General features: G+C 44.4%; 1 protein-coding gene across 8 annotated transcripts in view; it reads right to left on the minus strand.

Moving 5' to 3' along the window:
* The window catches only part of PLXNB1 (plexin B1), a 172,903-nt gene extending 147,815 nt beyond the window's left edge, over positions 1 to 25,088 (minus strand). For 6 of the 8 annotated variants that reach the window (XM_061618928.1, XM_061618926.1, XM_061618921.1 and 3 more), the window contains exon 1: positions 24,651 to 25,088. The gene's annotated coding sequence lies outside the window, so the exon portion shown is untranslated. Of the gene's footprint in view, positions 1 to 1,775; positions 1,825 to 10,108; positions 10,185 to 24,650 lie in introns of those variants that run through there. The other 2 variants (XM_061618923.1, XM_061618925.1) reach the window with 2 other exon arrangements.
* Positions 25,089 to 25,885: the final 797 nt, after the last annotated feature.

The raw sequence follows: 25,885 nt of genomic DNA on the forward strand, positions 1-25,885 counted from the left end.
ACCAGCTTGGATGGCTTTAAAAGAAGATTAGACAAATTCATGGAGGACAGGGCTATCAATGGCTACTAGCCATGATGGCTGTGCTGTGCCACCCTAGTCAGAGGCAGCATGCTTCTGAAAACCAGTTGCCGGAAGCCTCAGGAGGGGAGAGTGTTCTTGCACTCGGGTCCTGCTTGCGGGCTTCCCCCAGGCACCTGGTTGGCCACTGTGAGAACAGGATGCTGGACTAGATGGGCCACTGGCCTGATCCAGCAGGCTCTTCTTATGTTCTTATGTTCTTATCTGAAAATCAGAGGTATGCTACCTCTGAGCACAAACTTTTCCCTTTTATGCTGACCCAGCTAATAAATCTATCCTCCCTGAATTTGTCTAAACCTTTTTAAAAGACACTGAATGCGGAAGTAGATGAGAAAAGAGAAGCATGGGTGCCACAGAAAGCAACAAGCCTGTAAGTGTATCTGATTATGCGATTAGAGGGCACAAGTTTGTTTTTTCTTTATTTGGGTGCATGATCTGTCTCCTGAGTTCTTCTTACTGTTTGACTGCAGAGTTGCATGAATTGTGATTTTGTGGTAAACAGGTTAGAGGTCTGGGCTAGAACCTGGGAGACCAGGGTTCAAATCCCCACTCAGACATGAAGCTCACTGGGTGATCTTGGGCCAATCAATGTCGCCAAGCCTAACATAGGAAGCTGGCTTATACAGAGTCAGACCTTTGGTCCATCTGGTTTAGTATTATCTACACTGACTGGCAGCAGCTCTCCAAGGTTTCAGGCAGGGGTCTCTCTCAGCCCTACCTGGAAGTGCTGGGGATTGAACCTGGGGGCCTTCTGTATGCAAAGCAGATGCTCTACCACTGAGCTACGGCCCTTGCCCAACAACCTACCTTACAGGATTGTTGCGACAATAGGATGGAGAGAGGAAGAACCATGTACTCCACCTTGAGCTCCTTGGAGGGATATAAATGTAATCATCACCACCATCAAGTGGTGCGCAGTGCAGCACATCTCATGCTCCCATTCTATTCTGTGGTTTGTTCCACCTCCCACATCACCTGACTTGCACCTGTTATTTTCCGAGGCCCATCATCCTACACATACGTGTACCACTATGTTTTTCTCCATGGGATTCTCTCTGTGTGTGCGCGCACCTGTATGTGTGCGTGGGGGCAGGCCTGCACATGCACACACTACTGTATCTGTTTTTATTAGTGTACTTATTCATGCTGGAGTGAACATTCAAAAATCCAAAATTTTAGCCCCAACTGCAGAAGGGGCTTTGAGAAAAAACTTGCCTTTCTCATCTTTTGAGACGTGAATTTAGGGGGAGCAATATTAACTGGCACACTAATGCTCTGAAGGTTGTAATGCTAGGAGGCTTATTATTTTACAGCTATAAAGTGCCTAAAATGTTGTAAGTGCTGTACTTATATTAAAAGATGTCTCACAATCTAATAAACATGAACACAAAAGAGAAAAAAGGAACGGAAAGAGAATAGGAAAGCAAGTATTTGAGCAGCTGGTCCCTTCTCTAGGCAATGGATGAAGCCCCTTGCCATGATTTTCTTCCTGGGAAATGGGGGGGGAGCCTCCCAGTGGCCCTTGGTCCCCTGGGTGACAGCAGAGGCCAGAGTGCATTTCCCTTTGAGTCCAAGGGCAACTGGCAGTTGGGTTAATCATCGTTGTGGGACATGTGGGTAGGGGAATGGCAATTGTAAGCAGCAGGGAAATGACAGGGAGGACACAGCTAAGTTTAACTCCTCACCCTCAGGCTTACCCACAATGCTGCCAAAAACCCCTGAAATATCTTCCACCACTTTTGCAGCCTGTAACAGGAAGAAAAAATAGGATTAGCTACTTTGGACCTTACTGAGATTTGTACAAGTGCAACACGTGTTTCCTTTTAGGACAGAGTTCTAAGGGCTACTGGATCTCTACCAAGTAATTACTGTACTGTGTAAGTCAAGGGTAGGGTACTCATGGCCCTCCAGATGTTGTTGGACTTCAACCCTCATCCGCCCTAGCCAGTGTGGCCAATGGTCAAGGGAACAGTAGTAGTAGTAGTAGTAGTAGTAGTAGTACCACCACCACCCAACCTTATAGTCCAACAACATGTGGAGGACCACAGGATCTCCACACACACACACCACATGCTATGTGCAACATCCTACAGTACCAATGTAGAAATCCATATTTGAAGCAGAACTGAGCCCCCAAGGTTGTGGTGAAGCCATGCCTGACAGTGCAGTGCCAGCACCTGATGAAATCTCAGACAATGGACTGCAGCCCTGCATTGCTATTTGCATTGCCTCATAATTACCAGAAGCAAAATAAAAATGTGTTAAATAAACAACTATATACAATTTGCTTAATTTATGTAAACTGGAGATTCCATTTTGGAGCAGAATTTCTTACTTACCAAAAAACCACACAAGTAATTACCCTGCCAACCTCTACTCTCCATAAAAAGAAAGGAATGGTAGGAAACCTGTTATTGAAAATAATATTTAATATTAATTTAATAATTTAATTTAATAATATTTAAAATAATATTTAAACTTTACCAATAGTATTTAAACTGTACCTCTCATTCATTATCATGTGACCTGATTGTGTAAACCTTCCCTAGCAGAGCACTGTTATGCCTGGCCCAATTTTGACTTTATGAATTACAGTAAATTAAAATTCACTGCAACAGTATGCAATGGCCATCAGCATAAATGGCTATCACAAAGCATTTGGTTATGTCCAGTAACTGCTAGCCATCTGAGAGAGAAATGTCCCACATCCATCATCAGAGATAGTGCACCTCCTATTACAAAGATCCATGGATCTAGAAACTTGATCTACTACCAGATGACAACCTGCATTTGCTTGCTTTCCTCTTCATTCCCTTTTATATTGTGACTGTCAAATTGTAGGCCTGAGGGCAGGTCTGTGTCATTTGTAATCTTTGTACAGCGCCTAGAAAATGTCAGCCATACAACTACAGCAACAACAACTCCTATTAGCCTCATCTTGAATTTCATGATAGTATTTGGCTTCCACAGTAAGACAGAATGACAAGTCAGAGACAACTGGACCATTGTTCCCGCTCCTCATGACAAACTCATTAGGTCCAAGGTGCTGAATTCTCCCAGTTCCACAACACCCAAGGGCCTGCCTAGCTACTTCCTCCTCTTGAGGGTTGCTGGCTGGCACTGCCCGGGTTAACACTGAACATTCCTCTTTTTCTGACCTGAACGGTGCAGCTTGAGTCTGAGGCTATTCTTTGCACTCTTGATAAAAGCATGTGAAAGCTGAAGGCCTCACACATTCCTCCATTCAGGGTTTGGCTGCCTGCCTGTAAACTGTCACTCCCTGGCACCCAGGGCAGAAAGGGAGAGAACTCCAGAGAACTTAAGCCAAACTCCCACCCAGGGCCAGCTGTGCTTAAAACCCACCCACCCCCTCTGCTGTTTCCCGCCAGGGAGATCAGATCCCTTCTTCCGGTGAGAGAACAATGGTAATAATGCCTGGTTTTGGCTCCAGTCTTTGTCTTTTTGAAGGAGAAGCCAACCCCTGCCCAAAGCCTGTGCAAGGGCAGAATGGCTTGAGGCTACTTCTAAGTAACAGTAAGCTTCATCTGCATCACCCATCCCTCGTCGCAAGGCAATTCAGAACAAGCCCCGCTAATAGCAGGGTTGTGCCATGTTTATGTAAAACTTTTGAGAAAGGCAGGAGACAGGCCTAAGTAAGAAGGCTGATTAGGATGTTGTGACATTTAATTTCCCCTACCGTACCTGTCCCAGACCTGCTGCAACAGCAGCCTGGGGTGGAATGCTGCAGGCAGCTACATGATAACACATGACTGGTGCATTAGGGTGAATGGGGTGCTGCTCACCATCCCCAGTCTGCCCTCAGCCAGCCCTCACTTGCCTGCCTTCCTACTTACAAACCAGTCCCATGGGATGGCATGGCCTGTCAGCTTTCTCTTCCTCTGTCTCAGAGTTGCCCTTGTAGAACTCAGCAGAGAGGAGGAGGGGACAAAACCAGAATTGGTTTGCTCTGCCTATCATTGGCTCTGCTTCTGTCTACTGCTGGTCTCCCTGCCTTCCACTCTACAAGTCCCAATCGGCACCAGCCATCACTGCATCCCACATTTTACTCATGTGATGGGATCCCCTGGATTTTTTCATTAAATCAAACAAACAAAAAAGCAACACCACCCAACCCAGATCATCAGTTGCCAAAGCATCAATTATCATCATAAAAAAAATTGCTTTTATCTTTCTTACTTTTTAAAAAAATAGCTACAAAAGGAAGCATTTTTCTTTTTAAAAAAGGAAGTGTTGGGTATAACAGATATATTTTTAGATATTAAAAAAATAGCTTTCAGACTTTGGAAATGGGCAGGGTGGGTGATGGGCAAGCTAAGGGGCTCCCCTCACCAGCCAGATTTGCAGTTCTAAACTTGAGTTTGATGTACTCAGCATTGTTTGTATATTCCGTGCCCTGCATTTCCTTTCTTCAAATCAAAATTCTGCACAAAGAAGATAGAGGGAGGAAGGATTGGACAAATCAGATAACACATTAAAGGCAAAGCCAGGAAGGGAGCAGGGATTAGAAAGGATAGCTATTGGAGTTTTAAGAAGCACAAACACAGGGTGATCCAACCAAGCTGATCCAACTGAGCAATGATCAGTCACAAATGATGATAAATCAAACACACTTTTTTTACCCTTCACTTCTTTGCATGGGTTAGACTTGGCATTGAGGGATAGCAGCACTCTTGTGCCTTTAACAGCTGTGTGGCAAGCAGAAATTATTATGAACTAAAAGTGCATTTGGATGAACTTGAAGGGAACTATTTTGTTCCATTCTAAAATGAACTTTCCAAGCACTGCTGGCTACTCACACAATCCTCTTCATCTTATTCAGAAGTAAGTAAATCTCACTGTGTCCTGTGGGGCTTACTCATGACAGCAAGCACAGGACTGTAAAGCCTTTTGTAGTGCCTACTAAATGCGAGTTCTCAGCAACTCATTCACTTTGTGTGTGCATGTTTTTAAACAGAATTGGGAGAACGTTACTGAATGAGCAGAGATCTAGGTTTCTGTTCGCTGATTAACTGTGCACACTCATGAGAGCAAGCATAGGACTAAACGTGTTGTTACGTGCCTTCAAGTCGATTTTGATTTATGGTGACCCTATGAATCAGCGGCCTCCAATAGCATTTGTTATAAACCACCCTGTTCAGATCAGTGCTAAGTATTACTAAAACTACAATGTTTAAGTTTAAGCACCAAAGAGGTCTTCTGTATCTTTAAAAGCTGTGCAGGGGGAAGGGAGAATTCCACCTTGTGGTTTTTCCCATTACAGTGTTGCAAGAACACCTGCACTTGACTGACTTTCTCTTCTCCTAAAGATACAGGATCAGTCTCAGGCCCTGAACATGGCAACCCTATTTGTAACGCACAGGTTGACACTGGTTTCAAACAAACCATAGTTAAGATTAACTGTAGCTTAGGGTTCACACAACATCATGAGCTGCAATTAAATCTAAAAAGGATAGAAAGCTTCCCAACTCCTCCTTGCAGCTGCACTAGAAGAGGAGAGGGGAGCTCACACAGGCTTATTCCCATCACAATGATGTCCATATGCAGATGATGCAGCCACTAAGAGTGAGTGTGAATTCCAGGCTAGAGCAGGGGTTAGCCCAGGAAGTCTAGGATTCAAATCCCACTCAGTCATGAAGCTTAATGGCCACAGCCAATCTTGCAGAGTTGTGAGGATAGCAGGTAGGGAAGAACTGTATGCACCACCCTGAACTCCTTGGAGGAAGGGTGGGATATATATGGAATACATGTTTTTATAAAAAAGCACATTCACTATCCAGTGGGAGGAACCAGCATTACTACTAGCAATGGATAACAATGATTGAATGCCCAATTTCAGAATGCCAACTGAAACCCTACACAGGGTTGAATTATTCAATGATTTTCTCCCCATCTGTTTAATAACACTTTTATCCTACAGCACTTCATTTTTTATATAAATCATGCTTATTAATTTTTCAATTAAGCAAGAATGGTATCAAAAACAGTGTAAAAACAATGAATAACATTAAGGCAAAGGGAGAGGAAAAGGGACATGGGAGTAAGATCATTGAACAATCAATGAAAAAAAACCCACCCAACAGCACTTGAGTAAGCTCCAAGAAGCTTACCTACGGCTCCTGCGCCATCTCCTATCCAGGCTCTGGTCAAGCTGAAACTTGCTTAGCTTTAACAGTGTAACAGCATCAGCGCCCTCAAACCATCCCCTGGAATTGTTCTGATTCTGCTTCTCCTGCAGGCCCCTCAAGGCACTAATTTCCCACATGAAGCACCCTGTGGTTTTTCCACCCCAACAACCTCTCTTCTCACATTAACATTAGTGCATGTGCTGAAGTGACTGGACTGTAACAGTAAATGTCTCCAATTGCCGGAATCGGATGATGAACTGATGCTCCTGGCAAGAAGGAAAAAGTATGTTCTGTGTCCTCTTTTTTCCTCTCTTTTTCAGAGCATAATTTTCACCTGCTTTTGTGCTCGGGGCCAGAGAAATGACAGTGTTCACACTTGGTTTTAAAGAAAAAGAAATGCAAGCGCACAACGTGCTCCAAGACGACAGTTTTTTCAAAAGGATTAGTTGGATTAATAGAGGATAGGACAGATGTGGGGAACCCTTCAGATGTTGCTGAATGACAACTCCCATCATCCCTGGCCATTGGCCATGCTTGCTAGGGCTGAAGGGAGTTGTAGTTCAGCAACATCTGGAGGGCCAAAGGTTCCCCACTCCTGGGATAGGGCTACTAATGGCTCTTAGCCGTGATAGCTGAAAAAGGAAAGTCTCTGCTCAGAAGCAATTCTATTGATGTTGTTGGACTCCACCTCCCATCAGCCTCAGACCGCATGGCCAATGGTCAGGGATGATAGGAGTTGCAGCCTACCAACATCTAGAAAGCCACAGGCTCCCCTTTCCTTGATTAAGAGATGCTGGGAGCAAACAACAGGGGGTGCTGTTAATGTCATGCCCTTACGAGCTTCCCAGGGGTTTCAGACTGGTTGCTACTGAAGACAGAATACTGGGTCAGATGGTCCGATCCTAAAAGGTCATTCTTAAGTGGGAAGAGTCCTCCTCTAGAGTTTTTTCAAAACCCAAGCCTTTTGTAGTAGCAATTTAGGACATTATGATGGGCTGCCCTTTGGTGAGAAAGGGCTGAATACCGGTGAGGGCTGCTTTTAAACCCTGCATCATCATCATCATCATCATCATCATGAAGAAGAACAGAAAGAGGAAGAAAGAAGAAGAAGAATTTGTTACCTGCCCTTCACCCAAAGGTCCCAGGGCAGATTACAACAGTTTTAAAACATAATTAAAAACATTTAAAAACAACCTAAACAACTTCACAGAAAATAGGGTGGGTCCTAAAATATACATCTCAGATGTCGAAGGCCAGGGTTAAGAGGTGCATCTTCAGCATTCGCTGACAGTTGTACAATGAAGTTGCCAGATCCACCTCGGTGGGGAGGGAGTTCTACAGATTAGGGGCTGCCACAGAGAAAGGTCTCTCCCGGGCCACCCCCCCCCAAACTTCTCAGCATGGTGGAACTACCAAAAAGGCCCCCTCTGCTGATCTCAACACCTGAGAGGGTCTGTACAGAAGGAAGCGGTCTTTCAGATATTTGGGACCTGAGTTATTTAGGGCTTTAAACACTCCAAACGTCAGCACCTTGAACTGGGGCCAGTAACAAACTGGCAACTAATGCAGCTGTTTTAAAACAGGGGTTACACAAGTTCTAAATGGAACCCCAGCCATTAATCTGACTGTTGCATTTTGGACCATTTGAAGTTTCCAAGTCATCTCCAAGGGCAGCCCCACATACAGCGCATTGCAATAATCCAGTCTAGAAGTTACCAGAGCATGGAGCCCTGTGGCCAAATCTTCTCTGTCCAAAAAGGGCCAATGCTGGGAAACCAGAGGAGCAGGAAAAGGCACTCCTACACACTGAGGCCACCTGAACCTCCAGTGATAGTGTTGGATCAAGGAGCACTCCAGGCTGCGAACCGGCTCCTTCAAGGAAAGAGCAACCCCATCCAGAACAGGCCATCTTCTCACATCCTGGGCATGAGAACTCCAGACACATAACACCTCTGTCTTTTCAGGATTCAGCCTCAGTTTATTCGCCCAAATCCTGTTGCATTTTAAGGTGCTTGTTTTATGTATCTTAAAATTATACTATCACCTACCCAGAGCCTGAGGAAGTGGACAAGTTTACAAGGAAACACTTGTGAATCACTTGAGTCTCTTTGAAGACTATTTAGAAGCTGCAATTGGTTTGGAATGGCAGCCAGGTTGTTAATTGGTTCTCGCAATTCTGAACATATTTCATCAGTGTGAAGATCTCTACTAGCTTTGAGATGATTTTCCAGGCACAATTCAAAGAGCTGATTTTGAATAGCAAACTCATTCTCTGAGTGCCGATCCCTTTTGCAGCATAATGACACCATCTATGCACAGGAGGGAAGAATCAGCATGCCTGGGGAACCCCAAGGTTTGCAGAAGTATAGGGAGACGAGGAGAGAAAATGGAATGGAGTGTCCTGTAAAAGGGCATAACTGCCTTAAACTCTGAAAAGGAGTGCATTTTGCTAACTGCATTTTGTTGCATGTCCCACTTATAAAGCTCTAAATGACTGAGAACCAGGGCATTTAAAGGGCCACCTTCCACATTCCTTAAGATCTGCTTCTGAGGCCCTCCTCCAGATGTCCCAGATGTCAGAAGTTGCACAGGTGGCAACTGGATATAAAGCCTTTTCTGTGTTGACACCTCACTTTTGGAACAGCCAAAACTCTTCCTACTTGCTCTATCCCTGTTCTGTCTCACATCAGTCATGACAGCTAAAAGGAACTTTTATGTTCAGAGGCAATATCCTGTACAATGGAGAATACCAGATGCCAAAGAACATACAACGGAGGAATGCTGTAGCTTTTGTGCCATGCTTGTGAGCTTCCCAAGGGGCGTTTAGCTGACCACTGTTGGAAGCAGAGTGTGGAACTAGATGGGGGCGAGTGACTTGCACAAGACCAAAAATACTGAGTAATGTATAAGCCAAAGATGGGGTCTGAGCCCCAAATACCAACCTGCGCCTTTAATCCTACATTTGTGGCTGCAATATGTGCATGCCCAACAGCAAAAATTGAGTACAAGGCAGAAAGGGGGGATTTTATCTTCAATTAATTGCTTTACCACCACTTCATTTGTTTCTCTCCCAGATCCTCCCAATAAACTTCCCCTCCAAAAATTGATTTCCATCAAGATTCCCTCTTGCTTTCCCCTCCCACTTGTTCCTAATTTTGTCTCTTAGTTTCTCCCAAAATAATCCCCATTTCTCCCAAAGAGTAGACCCACCAGCTTTGTCTTTGCAGCCCAATGAACACCTTCATTTCAAAACAGCTCCAAACACACTAGCTTTTCCTCATAGATGCTTCAACTGCCTTAATCATTTTGGTAGTCTTTGCACCTTTTTCCAATATCCACAATATTTTCCACAATATCCACTTTGAGACAGGGAAACCAGGATGCTACACAATATTCCAAATGCAGTTACACCTTAAATTTGTGTAAGGGCACTTACTGGTATTTGTCTTTTCTATTCTAATGATCTCTAGCATGGAATTTGCCTTTTTTCACAGCTGCCACACAGTGGAGTTGATATTTTCATTTAGCTATCTACCATAACCCCAAGATCTCTTTCCCAGTTACTCTGCAGTAACTTAGACCCATCTTATCGTGCAAACATTCCACAGGCAAAACGTTTCCTACCACACAGATCAAGTGATAGGGAAAAGCTTCATCTGCTGAATTTAAGCTTGCCAAGCAACTGTTTAGGCACAGGAGCCTTGCCAGAAAAAAAGCAAACAACTCTGCCTTCAGTTCTTTATCCATCATCTGACTTATCCCTGCACTGTCTCTACTTTTAAGGAAGTTTAATTAATTTTAATTTATTTTATCCATTGCACACTTTTTGTAATTTTTATGTACATTACTTAGAAGAAATATATGACAATAAACAAAATACTCACTGTCAATTCTAAAACCCTCTCTCCATTCCTGCCTTGGAGCATAATCCAACTTGCATTTACGCCAGGCTGAGGGGAGTTGGATGTAGTGGATCTCCAGCTAAGCTGGCTGGGTCCCAGCTCAGCCAGGCTGTGCTGGCATAAGTCCCTCAGCCTAGCTCAGCCAGGACACAGCCAGCTGAGCCAAGACCACTGCAAGTGGAGCCAGCGTAAGGCCTGAAAAAGGGGTGTGCGGGGGCGTGGCAGGGGAGGGACCGAGGTGAGGGGACTTAGGCCACATCCAACTCATGTTCGGAGCCCTCCTGCAGGTCTCAATCCATGGAAAAGTTATGCCGGGGAAAAGGTCAGTCTAAAAAATAACTGGAATAGAAGTCAATGGAGAGGACTTACTCCCCGGTAGGGATATTTGAGAGAGCAGGCTTTTACTTTCTGGTCCCTGTGCACAGCTGCCGGCTAAGCCAGCTTTCAGCCAACCCAGAGGCTCCTGAATGGCAAATGGATGCAGCAGAACTTTACACTGGCTTCTCTTGCTCCACAGCAACTTACACCTGCTTCCCCTGCGTTGGATTGTGCCCGTGGTCATATAACGTAATCCACAAAGCTCTCTAAGCAGATATCCTATAAGTTCCATGTTCTGGCTGCTCCATCTCAAAGCAGGTAATGTAGAAAATATTGTAGATATTGGAGAATGTGCAAGGGAACCAAAATAATTCTGGATACACACAGTAATTTTTTGTATACTAATTAGCAACTTCAGTGATTAAACGGTATATAAATATCTGAAATAAATCAAATACTCTTGTTAATTCTAAACCCCTTTCCATTCCTGCCTTGCTCATCTAATTCAGACCATAAAGCTCTCTGAGCAGACCTCCTATCAGTCCCATGTTCTGCACAGTACCTGTGCAAACTGCTGGAGCTAAATAAATGTTAAATAGAGACAGGTATTAATAATTAGGCTTTGAAGCTTCTTGCTTCATCAGCATCTCAACCCTAATTAAACTGGGCCTCTCCAGCTAAAGTCCCAGTAATTTCGATGAGGGAGTGCATTACTTTACCCTATTTATAACAATGGGAAATAAGGCAGCAGTCCTATGCACACTCTGGGAATGTCCCATTGAAATCACTGGGACTTACTTCTGAGTAAAAAGGCATGGGATTGTGCTGCATAAGTGCTGCGCTTTGGCTAGGCCACTGGTCTTCAACCTTGGATCCCCAGATATTGTTGGACTACAACTCCCATCTTCCTTGACCATTGACCGTGCTGTCTGGGGAGGATGGGAGTTGTAGTTCAACAACATCTAGGGACCCAAGGTTAAAGAACAGCAGTAGGCCATACCTGCTGTGTGGACAAAAGTTCCACTGAAAGATCCACAAGAGCTTCCCTCTCCCTCACAACATGTTTAAAATTAGAATATAAATATGTGGTTTATCTGACCTTGAGTTTGTGTTTCAACTGTCTCATTAGCAGCACATCTTTCAGCTCAGGCATGAAAGATACCTTGAACTTTTCAAGCCATGAGTTTCTACATACACAAGCCCGTCAATGAAAGAAAAGTTGCAATAACCTTCTATAAATCTTGCGTCTTGCCCCCAAATATGAGCTGTGGGTTAGACCATTATTATTATTATTGCTCTTATTATTACATTTGTCACCCACCCTTCACCGTAAGGTTCCAGGGTGGATTGCCTCCAAAAAAGGAAGGTGAAACAAATAAAATTATCCCACTGCCAAAATACCATACAATATATACATGCCAAGTGAGATGTTTTTCTAAAAAAGCTACATCACGAGACTTCCGGGAAGGGTGACTTAGCCTGTGCCTGCTTTTGAGACGGGCTCCTGCCTCAAAAGAAGCTTATTCAGATATATCAGTCAGTTTTTTCTTTTTTTTTTGACTGATTAAACTTCTCCCGGGTAGGGAGAAACGAAGAGATTAACCTCAAAGCCTATTTTTGTTGGGACGACCAGATCTCATTAATTTATGGGACGAGGTCCAGCCGACGAAGGTGGGACGGATTTTCAACAGCAAGCTCTATCTGTTAAAGCGAACGTTCATCTTATCTTCTAAGAGAGAACGCACTAACAGGCAAGCACCCTTCTTTCTATATTTTTCTTTTACTTGACTTAAATTGTTGCTGTTTAAAAGAGATTTGCCAGATTGATCAGTTTTTGACATCTCACTGGGGAGCCATAACTTCTCTCTGCTACGCACTAATTAATAGCTTATCTCTGTTTTTGTTGCAAAAAGCTGTCCTGGATTTGCATTCTAAAGATATACACAGAAGAGGGATTTCTATTCCAGATTTTTATTTTGAAAAATATTATACTGTTTTGAGACTACTCTCTTTTTGGTCTATTTTATTTTGACGAATCTGTTTCTTGACGATTGCCATTAATTGTTTCGATCCTGGGAACTGCATTTTGTTTACTTAACTATTGGAGAGATAAGGCTGTCTGCTCTGTTTATACTGTGATGTCACCAAGTTTGGAGTATTAACCCAATTGTTGCTGAAATAAGAAGTGGTTTTCCTATATTTTTCTTTTAAAATGGCAATTAAGAAAGTGGCTGAAAATCTGGAAATAACTATGTTTCAGAAAATAATGGATGAGATTGAGATAACGAAAATTGAATTGAGTAAAATGAAGCAGGAGATTAAAGATATAAGGGTCCCTGTGAGAGAGGTGACCCTGGAAGGGGTCCCTGTGAGAGAGGAGACCCCGGAGATTGGAACAGGGGTCCCTGTGAGAGAGGAGACCCTGGAGACTGGAATAGGGGTCCCTGTGAGAGAGGAGATCCCGGAGATTGGAACCAACGTGGAACAGGAACAAGATTTGGAGTCTATGGACTTTAGAAATAAAATCTATTGTTTGGAACTCAATGTTATCTCTGAAGAAATGAATGAAGATTCTAGAGATAAAGTTATCAATGGCATGGATAATCTTCTGGACTGGAATGATGTGATGGAGCCCAATATAGAGAAAATCTATGGAATTAACTGCAGCCATGTGACAATGGAAAAACTTTTAAGAGATGACCCAGTGTATTTTGAAAAAAAGAACAGAGATATGATTTTACAGCAGTATTTCAGCAACCTATTCAGAATGGATGGCAAGAAAATATTTGGGATAGAGGTAATTCCCATCAGACTCTTACTATATGACTATGGCTTTGACAGCAAGATTATTATGGAATACTGATAATGGAAGATTGGATATTGAAATTACTGGACTTAACAAGACTACTGAAGATGGAAGATGGAAAATGGAACTAATAGAGATAATAGAACAATGGCTACTGAAATTATTGAACCTAACAGATTCTGATGTGATGGATTAATTGAAATGTTTATTTTGACTATGGTTATGACAATAAGATTATCATAATTAGTAATGAGATGGATTAATCGATATGCTTATCTGGAAAAAAAAATTGATAGATATATTTCTTAAAGAATTGAAACCTCTCTTTGACTTTTTGTGGAAAGAATAAAGTAATGTTTATGAGATTTGATGATTAAGTAAGATAACTACTGGAGGAAAGTGATTTTATAATATGACTTAAGAGACAGGATTGTTATATATTATAGACTTATAACTGATTTGATCTTTGACAAATGGGAAGTCAATATTTTACTCTTTATTTTTTATTTTTGTTTTTTCTTTTCTTTTTTTCTTTTTGTTTAACTATTTTTGATTTTGTTTTTTGTCTTTGAATGTTTTATGATTTTGTCTTGTATGTTTTATGAAAATCTGAATAAAAATTATTGAAAAAAAAAAAAAAAAAAAAAAACAGCAGTAAATTAAAGAGACATTGAAGCACATCAACATCTACATGTCTAGATAGGCTTGCCTAAACAGAAATGTTTTAAGCAGGCACCAAAAAGAACAAAGTGAAAGCACCTGCCCCATGTCAATAGGCAGGGATTTCCAAAGTGTAGATACTACCTCACTAAAATATTGATAAAAAAAAAAAAATAAAAAAAATAAAAAAAATAAAAAAGCTACATCACATCCATTTACAAGCTGAAGTACAGCTTGGGGGGGGGGAGTAGTTATAAATATTGTCAATGAGAGGTATTTGCCTTTGATAACTCTCGGCAGGAACAGTAGAGGCCTCTTGTAATAATATGAATGGACCTCTGAAGTAAAATCAGAAATAGTGAATAGGGGTGGAGTTTGAAGGGGAAAAAGAAAGTGTGAGAGAGGCAGAGAGAACAGTTGCCTTTATATAGGGCTAGCCCTACTAGTAAGCAGAATGAAACGGATGCCTAAGAAAACAAACGTTGGATGTTATCAAAGGAAGCATTGATTTTTCATTATTGTATTTTTATTGCCAATGAGGGGGAGGGGCAAAATAACTTGACCAGTCCTGGGTATTAGGCACTATGATGAGGGGCACCATTTGCCCTTCAGCCTCAGGCAGCAAAATGCCTTGGGCAGCCCTGGCCCTGCAGCTGCTTTGTATGAAACTTTTTAAATAAAGTATACTGTTCATATACTGTTCAAGAAAAAATCCTGTCAAACTAATCTCATCTCTTTTTTTGATCGGGTCACTAGCCTAGCAGATGGTGGAAATGATGTAGATCTCATCTATCTAGATTTCAGCAAAGCGTTTGACAAAGTCCCCCACGACCTTTTGATTAGCAAACTGGTCAAATGCGGACTACATGCAAATACTGTCAGGTGGATTCACAACTGGTTGGAAAACCGTACTCAAAGAGTGGTCGTCGGTGGCTCTGCTTCGGACTGGAAGGAGGTTTCGAGTGGAGTGCCACAGGGTTCTGTCCTGGGGCCGATACTCTTCAACATTTTTATCAATGACTTAGATGATGGGGTGGAGGGAAGCCTTATGAAGTTTGCGGATGATACGAAACTGGGAGGGATAGCTAACACAATGGAAGACAGGAATAAAATCCAAAGGGACCTGGATAGACTAGAAAATTGGGCTGAAATTAATAAAATGAAATTCAATAAAGACAAATGCAAGATTCTGCATTTAGGCCACAAAAACAAAATGCACGGGTACAGGATGGGAAATACCCGGCTTAGCAGTAGTGCATGTGAGAAGGACCTTGGAATTGTAGTGGATCACAAGTTGAACATGACCCAGCAGTGTGATGCTGTGGCAAAAAAGGCAAACACGGTTTTGGGCTTCATAAACAGAGCTATAGTTTCCAGGTCGAGGGAAGTATATTCCCACTATATTCTGCATTAGTCAGGCCTCATCTGGAATACTGCGTTCAGTTCTGGGCGCCTCACTTTAAGAAAGATATAGAAAAGTTGGAGCGGGTTCAGAAGAGGGCAACAAGGATGATAGCCGGTATGGAGAACAAGTCTTATGAGGAAAGGTTGAAGGAACTTGGCATGTTCAGTCTGGTGAAGAGAAGGCTGAGGGGTGACATGATTGCACTCTTTAAGTACCTGAAGGACTGTCACATAGAGGAGGGTACGGATTTGCTCTCTGCTGCCCCAGAGGGTAGGACTAGGTCTAATGGTTTTAAGTTGCAGGAGCGTAGATTCAGATTGGACATTAGAAGGAACTTCTTGACAGTAAGGGCAGTTCGGCAATGGAACTGACTGCCTAGGGAGGTGGTGGGATCCCCTTCGCTGGATGTCTTCAAGCAGAGGCTGGACAGCTATCTGCGGGAGATGCTCTAGCTGTGGATTTCCTGCTGTGAGCAGGGGGTTGTACTTGATGGCCTACAAGGCCCCTTCCAACTCTATGATTCTATGATTCTATTAAGCTGGAAGTTCCTGCTTCAACACTGCTGTCTTTCACAAGTCATCTCTAATTAAAGAGCAGGACCAGGGAACCTGTGGCCTTCAGGATGTTGTTGGGACTCCAACTCCCATCAGGCCTAACTAGCATGGCCAACTGTGAGGGATTATGGGACTTGTAGTGCAACAACATCTAGAGGGCCAAAGGTTAGCCATCCCTGAGTAAAGGATTTCAGGTAGCAGTCTGGGGGCTGGATGGCCCAAAGGCAGCTTTGTAGGCTCATATATTTTCAACCTAGACTTGCATTACAAACTTAAACCACCTTTAAAATGTTATTGTTATGGCATGCTTCAGGAAGTATAAGGCTTTTGTGAGGGATGAAAGATGGGCTGAGGATTGTCAGAACATGTGAACAGAGTTGAATCAGAGCATTGGTCTTTTTAGCCCAATACACAGGCTGGCATTAGTTCTCATACATCTCTCTTCTGCTGTCTGAGGATCTTTTAATTGGAGATCCAATGGATTGAACCTGGGACCTTCTGTATGCAACGGTGGGGAAGCAGAGGCCCTCCAGGTTTTGTTGGACCCCAACTACCATCAGCCTTAGGGGGCATGGCCAGTGGTCAGGAATGATGGGAGCTAAAGTCCAACAGCCAGAGGGCCATAGGTTCCAAATTCCTGATGTGCTCACTATGAACCCTCCAAAGTTTGCAAGTTTATTCCAGATTCTGCAGAGTAGTCCCCTCACCAAAAAATCCAAAAAAAAAGTTGAGAAAACAGCCGCAGCTCAGTGACAGAGCACACAGTTTGCATGCAGAAGGTCCCAGGTTTAATCTATGCTGACATCTGTAGATAGAAGTCTTTCCAACCCTAACTAAAACCCTACAAAGAGCCACTGCCAGTCTGTACAGATGAGCCTTCCCTAAACCAGTCTCCTCCAAATCTTTTGGACTATGACCACTACCATTCCAAACCACTGGCCATGCTTGCTGGGGTTGATGGGAGTTGTAGTGCAGAGCATTTTAAGGGGAGCTGGTGGGGAAAGGCTGGCATAGATAAAACAGAGCTAGATGGGCCAGTGGTCTGACTTGGTATAGAGTAGCTTCCTAACATAAAACCTTTACATCAAGGGTAGCCAATGTGGTGCCCTCTGGATACTGTTGGACTACAATGCCCATCAGCCTCAGCCAGCATGATCAATCCCCAGGGATGATGGGAGTTGTAGTTCAACAACATCTGGAGGACACCATGTTGGCTACCCCTGCTTTACACCTTCTTCATTTGCCTTTTTAATCCAATTTGTATCTACTTTCACGCACTGCCCCCACAAAGGGGCTAAGGAAATCTTTCATCCATCTTCCCAACTTGGACTTTCCAAGCTCCGTCTTCCTCCTAGTCTGTCTCCAGAATATGGCACCCTGGGCATTGTTAGAAAAAAATAAGAGAGGGAGAGGCAGGACTGCAGCCAGAGTCAAAGTGAGCAGCATAAAGGAGTCTGAAAAGATTTCTGTGCCAGCACATTCTCCCAGGAGATTAACAGTGTGCTGAGGGGAAAGGGGGGAGGGAGTTCTTTAACAAAGCTGTTTCCTAAATGAGATTTTACAAAACTACAACAGATGTAGAAGGAAGAAAGAGGGGGAACTGATTAATTATTAACCTGTTCAGATAATTTGCAGAAAAGGAGAGAGAGAGATCTAGGCAGAGTATTTTAGTACTGATTTCTCACAGAACAAAAAAAATCATTTTACTAATCAAGTCCATGCTGACAACAAGGAATTGCTGTAAATGTGGAATAACACTCTTTCAGCAGGCTGCCATCAGGAAGACCCCTTGGAAGTATTCAGTAGCTGGAGAGAGGAAAATGTTCCCACTTCTCCTGTGCATATCTATATTGGAGATCAAACTTTTTCCTCTATAACGTATTTGGCTTGTTTGGCATGCTTCATTCAACTGGAACTAGTAGCTCTGCAAACACTTTATTGCTGTGCATTTGGTTGCTGGTGCTTGGAGCTAGTGGCTGATGTAGAAAATGAAATGGAGCCAGCACAGACACTTAAAGAGATAAAGGATGATGGTGACAGAACAGAATGATGGTTTTAGCAAAGTATTACAAACTGTGCAACAAACCACTTCCATCACATATCTGGCTACCGCGAACTGACTTCACATCTCTCGCTATTGTGAACTGACATGGCTTCTGTGACTCCTTTCCCTATTCTCTGACTGGTGCAACTCAGGCACTTAAATGAAGTTTAAATTCTGCAAGCATATATACTTCCCTGGTTGGCACTGGAAATCCTTCATCCCCAATTTGAGGATTGTTGGCATGTGTGAATGTCACACACGGGCACTCGATCAGAGTTGTTGCTGACTGCTGTAGAGCTATTTTTGCTATAACGAGGTAGAGATCATGTTGTGAGTTTCAGGCAAAAGATGGACAAAAGCCCCAGTTTCAGTCTTTCCTTAAAAAAACATAGGAACAAACATTGGAAACTGTCAGATTGGGCCATCTAGGCTAGTACTGCCTACACTGACTGGCAGTGGCTAGCCAGGGTTTTAGACAGAGGACAATCCCAGCCCTACCAGTAATCTGGGACCTTCCGCATCCAAAGAATGTGCTCCACCACTGCCCCTCCACAAGATATTACAGTATTTTGAGACTTTTCATCTAACCATTTTTACGCTCCCATGAATGAGTCAAGGCCAAACTGCCCCATTCATGTATAAACAAGGGGGAGGAGTCTATTTTTCCCATTTTCTTTTTTAGATGAAACAGAAAGAGGGTGAGTGCAGCACGGTAAGGTGGGGGAGGCAGGCAGAATTTAGCTCACCTCGCCCATTTCACGTAAAAACAATAGATGTCCCCACCCCCTGCTTTGTAAGTGATCAGGGCAGACAAAATACATGTAAAAAAAGTACATGTGGATGTCCCATCACATCTATTTCGGCTCTCAGTTAAAGTCTAACCATTCTGACAATATTTCTGAACTTCCTGCCTTTCCCTCTTGTGCCTTATCTATTTAGATTGTAAGCCTTCCAGCAGGGACTTGTCATGTGTTTTGATGTTCTGTGAGGCCATTTATATACCTTAAATGCAACACGAAACTTTAACAGTACAAATCACTGCAAGTACCTGTAGTCAGTCTGGTAGCTTGCAGCCTATTTTACGTACATTTAGCACATCAGACATGTGCAAGACTATCCAACAATGGTTGTAGCCCAGCAAAGGGAAACTACGCATATCGCCTGGGCTTCCTGGAGAAGGGGAAAGTTCTGCACAAATAAGGATTTGTTGCTTCCAGTGCCAGCAAAGGGGACTCCATGTGCGCAGGGGTTTTTAGATTGCCACACTGTCTCCAGCAGAGCCATGAATCTTAAATATCCATGCATTTTTTAAATGAAAGACATTATATAATTTTATTTTTAGGAGAAAAAACAAAGATGCCAGCCTTACATGCACACATCGATACCTCCAGTCTTGCTGCTATCCCTTCTTTTTTCAAGTGCCCCAAAATGTTTAAGCAAAGAGCCCTGTCCTGTGGCACCTTGAAGAGGAACAAAGTTATGGTGGAATGTATGTGTATCCCTGCTTTCAGATGCTCCTTTTTAATCTCACTTTTGAAAACAGTTTTTTCTCCACAGGTATACACCAAAGGTGAGAAACCTGTGGCCCTCCGGATGTTGCTGGACTCCAACTCCCTCAGCCCCAGCCAGCATGGCCAATGGTCAGGCATGATGGGAGTTGAAACCCAGCAATATCTGGAGGGCCACAGCTTCCCTATCCCTGGTATACATACACATACACACACAGTCTCTCTCTCAGTTTATTACTTTTAATTATGCATGCACGCACGCACGCACACAAAATGCCCCAGAGAAAAGAATACTTGAAGGGTTATCACAAGGAAGAGGGCAAAGACCTGCTGTCTTCTGCTCCAGAGGGCAGGAGAGGGTTCAGTCTAACAGAGTTAAGTTGAAAGAGGATTTGGGCTGAACATTAGGACAAACATCTTGACAGTAAGAGCAGTTCAACAATGGAACCAATGAGTTCTCCTTTGCTGAATATCTTCAAGCAGAGGCAGGGCAGCCTCCTCCAGAGGGATTTCCTACATCAGACAGATGGCCTCAAGGGTCCCTCCAACTCCATGAAGAGGGTGATGGAGTGTTTGCAGAAGGAGGGCTTGTATACTGCAAGGCTCCCTTAGAGGGAGCAGTGCACCTCTGTATGCTCTGTGCCCAGACACACTATGCCATTCTTGCAGAATCTCTTTCAGGTACCCAGGGGCAGGGCATGGCAGGGGCAGGTTTTGCCCTCCCTGGAACAACATCCTCAAGTTCAGCAGTTTACTTTTGCCCATAGAAGTGAATGGCAATTATTTACTTAAATGAGAGAAAGTAAAAGGGTGCCCCAAGGACATCTTTTGGGTGAAGATTCAACTTGCTCCTTGCCCTCTGTGACCCCAACCACCAAGAATCAAATCACCTGCTATCCAACTAGCTGCGGGTCTTCATAACCCAATAATTGTATCTGCTTCTTGATTGCACTACAGAGTGAAGGAATGTTGAGAAGCAAGATGGATGGATGGGCAAGGCATCCATTACGTCTACTGAACATTTTGTGCATCTGACGATGTAGGTTCTTGCCTAGAAAAACTTATGGCATAACACATTTAGGCTGCAAACATACCATACACTTACTTAAAGTACATTTAAAGCATGTGACTTCTCCCAAAGAATCTTGGAAACTAGTTGTTAAGGGTGCTGGTGATAGTAGTTCTGTGAGGGGTAAACTACAGTTCACAAGATTGTTCAGGGAAGTCAGGTGTTTTAAAGGTAAGGTGTATATGTGTCCATCTTATGGAGTCTTGTTTCTGCTGGAAGAAACTAACATGGCAACCCTCTGGGATCTCAAACACCCACAGGGAGACCAACAGCACCAAATATAGTATTCCAAAGCATTTCTACATATTGGGGCTCCTGTCCCTTCCTCTCGCACCCACGCTAGTCCCTTAGCTTCTGATGAATTCATGAAACCAGATCTCACCATCACCCACTTGACCTCAGTAAATCAAAGAGCCAACAACCAGCTGCAGAGCTGCCAGATGTTCTTCGCTTAAAGGAATGCTCCTTCCTCTCCCAAGGCAACCCAGCATCCCATGGAAGTGGTCCATTATTTTTGGACTTTTGACCCAGCTTGCTTGGAAATGCAAGATGCCCCAAAGACCTCAACCGATGACAACAATAGGACTTTGCCTAAAAGAAAAGACAGTGGCTAACAAAGCGCCTGGATCAAGCCCAGCCTCTGCCAGCAGTAGAGACTCCCTCCTCCCCAAATCTTCAGGGACACTTCCCATTTCTCTCCAGCGCAGGGGGTGACATCTGCTGGCAAATTGTCACACCACAATGTGTTACATTCACTCCCCCGCAGCCAGTGCAAGGTGATGAAAGTAGCCGTCTGCCACAGCTGTTAGTGAAGAGAGCCCGTTGCTGTGCACTCTCTCTCTCTCTCTCTCTCTCTCTCTCATTTGCATTTGACACAGCTATAAGGAAAACTCCTGGCAATCCATACAACGCAAATTTGGGCTAATGCTGACCTTCCAAAAAAATGAACTCCCTTTAACCAGATGAACCACACCACAGACTTCAGTAACTTTACTAAGGAAATATAATTATTTCATATGAGGACTCTTAGTGCCATATCTAGTCATTTCTATTATCAAAATAACCCCAAGTCTACATTGCTACCACAGAAGTACAAATTAAACCTGGAGCGGTCATTTTGGGAAATAAATGGGGATAGGGAAATGGGCAGCAGGGTCACATGCCTCTGATTTTCAGTTCTCCTGCCAGTAGTATTCAGTGGCTAAAGCTGCGATACTATACCCACTGACCTGAAAGTAAACCCAATTGAACTCAATGTGATTTACTTCTGAGTAGTTATGTATAGGATGATACTATAAATGTGCTTTACTGTGTTAGGCTGCAGCCACAGGGTCAGTGAGAAGCACAGGCTGCCATCCTGCCTGACTAGCTGTTCTCACCAATTCTCCCAGAAAGCTGATACCTGGTTTTCTTAATCCGCACCTTGAAAACAAATTCAGTTTTTGTAAACTAAAAATGTTATTTTAATAACTGTCAATATATTACACAACCACTGGACATACGAACAGTAATGATGTCTTAGAGGGGAATCCTAACCATGTCTACTCAGAAGTAAGTAATTCCGTTTAGGGGAAGGGCAATAGCCCAGTTGTAGAACATCTACCTTGCATGCAGAAGATCCCAGGTTCAATCCCTGAGATCTTCAGGTAGGTCTGGGAGTGTCCCATGTCTGAAACCCTGAAGAGTTGATGCCAGTCAGCGTAGACCAAGGATGCGGAACCGTAGTCAGCCTAAGGACCCTATTCCCTTCTAGACAGCCTTCCAGAGGCTGCATACCAGTGATGGGCAGGGTCAGAGGGAAAAGTAGGTGAGCAATGAATGTACATTTTACCTTTGTACTGTAGGATCATTTCCACACACACTCACACACACACCTCTATCCTCCATCTAGACAAGCAAGAGACATTATTAGAGTTCAGGGACACATTCCAGGCTCACAAAAACACTTGGGGCGTGAAGGAGGGCAGTGAGGCGTGTGGCCTGGGAATAGATCCAACAGCCAGACAGAGAGGCCAAGAGGGCCATATTCAACCCCCAGGTCTGAGGTTCCCCACCCCTGTAGTAGACAATACTGAGCTAGTCAGGCCAGCAGTCTGACTCAGTAGAAGGCAGCTTCCCATGTTCCTAGGGGCCCCTATTGATATCAGTCATGGGAAGGGGGCTCCTATTGATATCAATCTTGTGTGAGTTACAAAGTGCGGCAATAAAAATCTGTCTCAAATGAACAAATGGGGAAGGGCTGCAGCTCAGTAGTACAGCATCTGTTTTGTATACAGAAGATCCCAGATTCAATCCCCGGTATCTCCAAGTAGGGCTGGGAAACATTCCCTGCCTGAAACCCTAGAGAGCCACTGAGAGCCAGCGTAGGCAATACTGAACTAAATGGACCAACAGCCTGAGTCAGTATAAGGCAGCTTCCTAAATTCCTAACTAAGAGCATTGCTTACACATGCCAAGCCTTGAATCTAGATTACCATGGAATAATTACCATTTGCCTGGAACAGATGTAATTTTTTACTGCATCATTAGCATGCCTAGAAGGGGGGGAGGGAATAATCCCATTTGCTTCTTTGACTGTGATGAGCACAAAAGGATGGTCAAACAGGGAACTACTCCGCAATAAGCCAATTTGAGCATTTGCCCCAAGATGGGTTTCTTCATTTTGAAACTCAGAACCCTCCAGCTCTGGAGACAAAGTTCTTAAACACCATCTAATCTGAGTATGTTTGGCCCAAAGTTGGACGTAAATGTGAAAAGTTGAAAAGTAAGGCATCCTAGAGTATTGGGAGGGGTGGAGGGTGAGAGACACCAGTTTTCTTTTAGGATCTTCTTTACTTGTACTGAACATTTCTGAGAATTTCTTTCAGGGGTAGGAGGAGAACCTTCATTGCTTACGGATCACAAGAAGTGAATGTGTGTAATAGGGCACACAGAGAGGAACTCTCCCTGTTTAAATCACAGAGCCAGAGTCTGCATAATTTGCTAGAACCAACCTCTCCTTCAGCATGACCTTCCCTCTCAAAGTCCTTCAGACTCTCACATGGGCAAAAAAGTACATCAACCATTCTGCCCTCCCCTCCTATGGTTACATAGACAGGTTCAAGAGAGGAGCATGGAACTCCCACATTCATAGCACTCCCTTTTTTCTTCCCTCTTGCAAGCAGGTTTCATGTTTCTTGCAAGCACCACCAGCTCCCTCTGGGACAAACAAGCACCTCCATCCGAACAAAGGAGACAGAGGGGGGTGGGACCAAGTCCAGCCCTCTAGTACTCTGGGGGGGGGAGGGTCGTTGCTGCTGCTGCTGCTGCTGCTGCCTCTCCCCCTTCCTCCTCCTCCTCTTCCCCCAGACAAATGGGACAGAGAGATGGGGCCACTTTTGAGGAGGATGGTTGAAACCAAAAGATTCCCAATGAACACTGCTGGTTTCTTTGGAGGGAAAAAGAGAGCCAAACCCATCTTCTCTTGGCAAGGCTTGAAAATGGCAGAAATGTGCCCTTGTTCCCACACACCCAGCAACCCCCCCTTCTTTTTTGCCAGCTTGCTGGGGTGGGGCTGTAAATGAAGGGAGAGGCAAGCGGACAGGCTGCTTCACAGGCAGGCAAGGATAAAAGGGTCATTCTACCGGCCGGAGTCTCCTTGTAAACACACCTCTCTGGGACCTAGCGGCCAGCCAACACACACACACACACACAAGCGCTCCCCAGTGCCTGCTAGGGAGAGGATGCCGTCCCCCGCCACAAATCATAGCAGCGGCCTCCCAAATAAGTTCTGAGGAGCCAAGCCAAAAAAAAGCCACCCCAAACCCGACGCCCTTTTCCACGGCAAAGAAAAGTTCCATTCAAACCAGCGTGTGCCGCCTCGATCGCATCGGGAAGGGAAGGCGGGAGGGGGACCGAAGAATGAATGAGTGTTGGAGGGAAAACTTGGGGGCGCGAAGGGTATAAAAGAAAGATAAGGGGGGAGCTCCTTTCTTCCACCATTTCTTCCTTTCTTCCACCATTCTCGGTGAAAAAAGCCTCCCCCCCCCCGCCAAAGATTCCAAATGCCCCCTTCTTCTTCCAGCTATGGCAAAAGCCAGCAAGGCTTAGGAAAAAGAAGCATGAAACAAAAGAGACGAAACAAAATTTAACCGGGGTGGGAAAGCAAGCAAGAAACTCACCCAAAATGCCATCTCCGGATGGTGGAAGCCGGGGGGGGTGGCGTAAACTCTTCTTCTTTCAGGACAATAATAGGGGTCGGGAAAGCTCTGGATCCTCCTCCACAGACACGCACGCACACTCTTTTTTCTTGCACCAGCCGCAGCCGCCAGGGTTCCCCGACACCTTCGCCGAACGCGTGTGCGGGGAATTCCAACTCCTGGATCTGCCTGTGTAAACAAGCCCACACGACGATTCCTCCTCCTTCGGCGAGCGGGCTGCGTGGAAAAGGCACGCTACTGCCGCGGGGCGCCCGAATCAATCCATCAATCCGGTTTCCTTGGAAGCGAGCGCGGCGCGCACACACGCAAAGAAAAGAAAAGCCGAGAGGGCGACGCTGCTGCGTGCGGGAAAGTAGTTCTGTGGTCGGCCCGCCGCTAAAGCAAACAAGGCAAGACTAGAGAGCCCCTGCTGAGAGTGAGCGGCTACTGCAAAAAGCAGACAGAGAGAGAGATTGAATGAGGGGCTGGAAGGATCCAGCTGACAAAACCCAAGCCAAGCCCCTCTAGTTGCTCCTTCGCGCCCCCCACTTCCTCCCTGCCTGCCCGCCCGCCGGCTGGCTCCGCATGGAAAGGCACACAGTGATGAACCTAAGCTGGAGATCTCGTTGGGCTCAGAGCACTATCTAGGGGGCCCAAAAAACTCGACGCTGCAACTTTATGAACCCTAAGGCACGATCACTTAAAGAGGATCTACTTAGTCGGGTCGCTGTCCAGCCAAGGTTGCCTTTTGGTTTTGTTTGTAGATAAGTAAAGAGAGGCCCACCGCCACGCGAGATGATGCCACCGTTCAATGGTTTGAGCTGATTTTCCCCTCCCCACAAGTCCTGGGTTCAAATGATGCTGGTGCAGCTAAGAAGTAATGGCCTTATTATGCACACACGCACTCTTTACATCAGTGGTAGAGAACCTTTTTTAGCCCAAGCGCCACGTTCTCTTTTGGGTCATGTTCTGTCCCCCATGCTGTTCAACATACACATGAAACCGTTGGGTGCAGTCATTTTCATCTTCTTCAGGTGAGGCTGTTAATGTGCTGAACCAGTGCCTGGCTGCGACAATGGACTGGATGAGGGCTAATAAACTGAGGCTCAATCCAGACAAGACTGAGATGCTGCTAGTGGGTGGTTCTTCTGACCAGATGGTGGATGTCCAACCTGTCCTGGATGGGGTTGCACTCCCCCTGAAGGAGCAGGTTTGTA

This window comes from Rhineura floridana, chromosome 3 (genome assembly GCF_030035675.1).
Source record: "Rhineura floridana isolate rRhiFlo1 chromosome 3, rRhiFlo1.hap2, whole genome shotgun sequence".
NCBI lineage: Eukaryota > Metazoa > Chordata > Lepidosauria > Squamata > Rhineuridae > Rhineura > Rhineura floridana.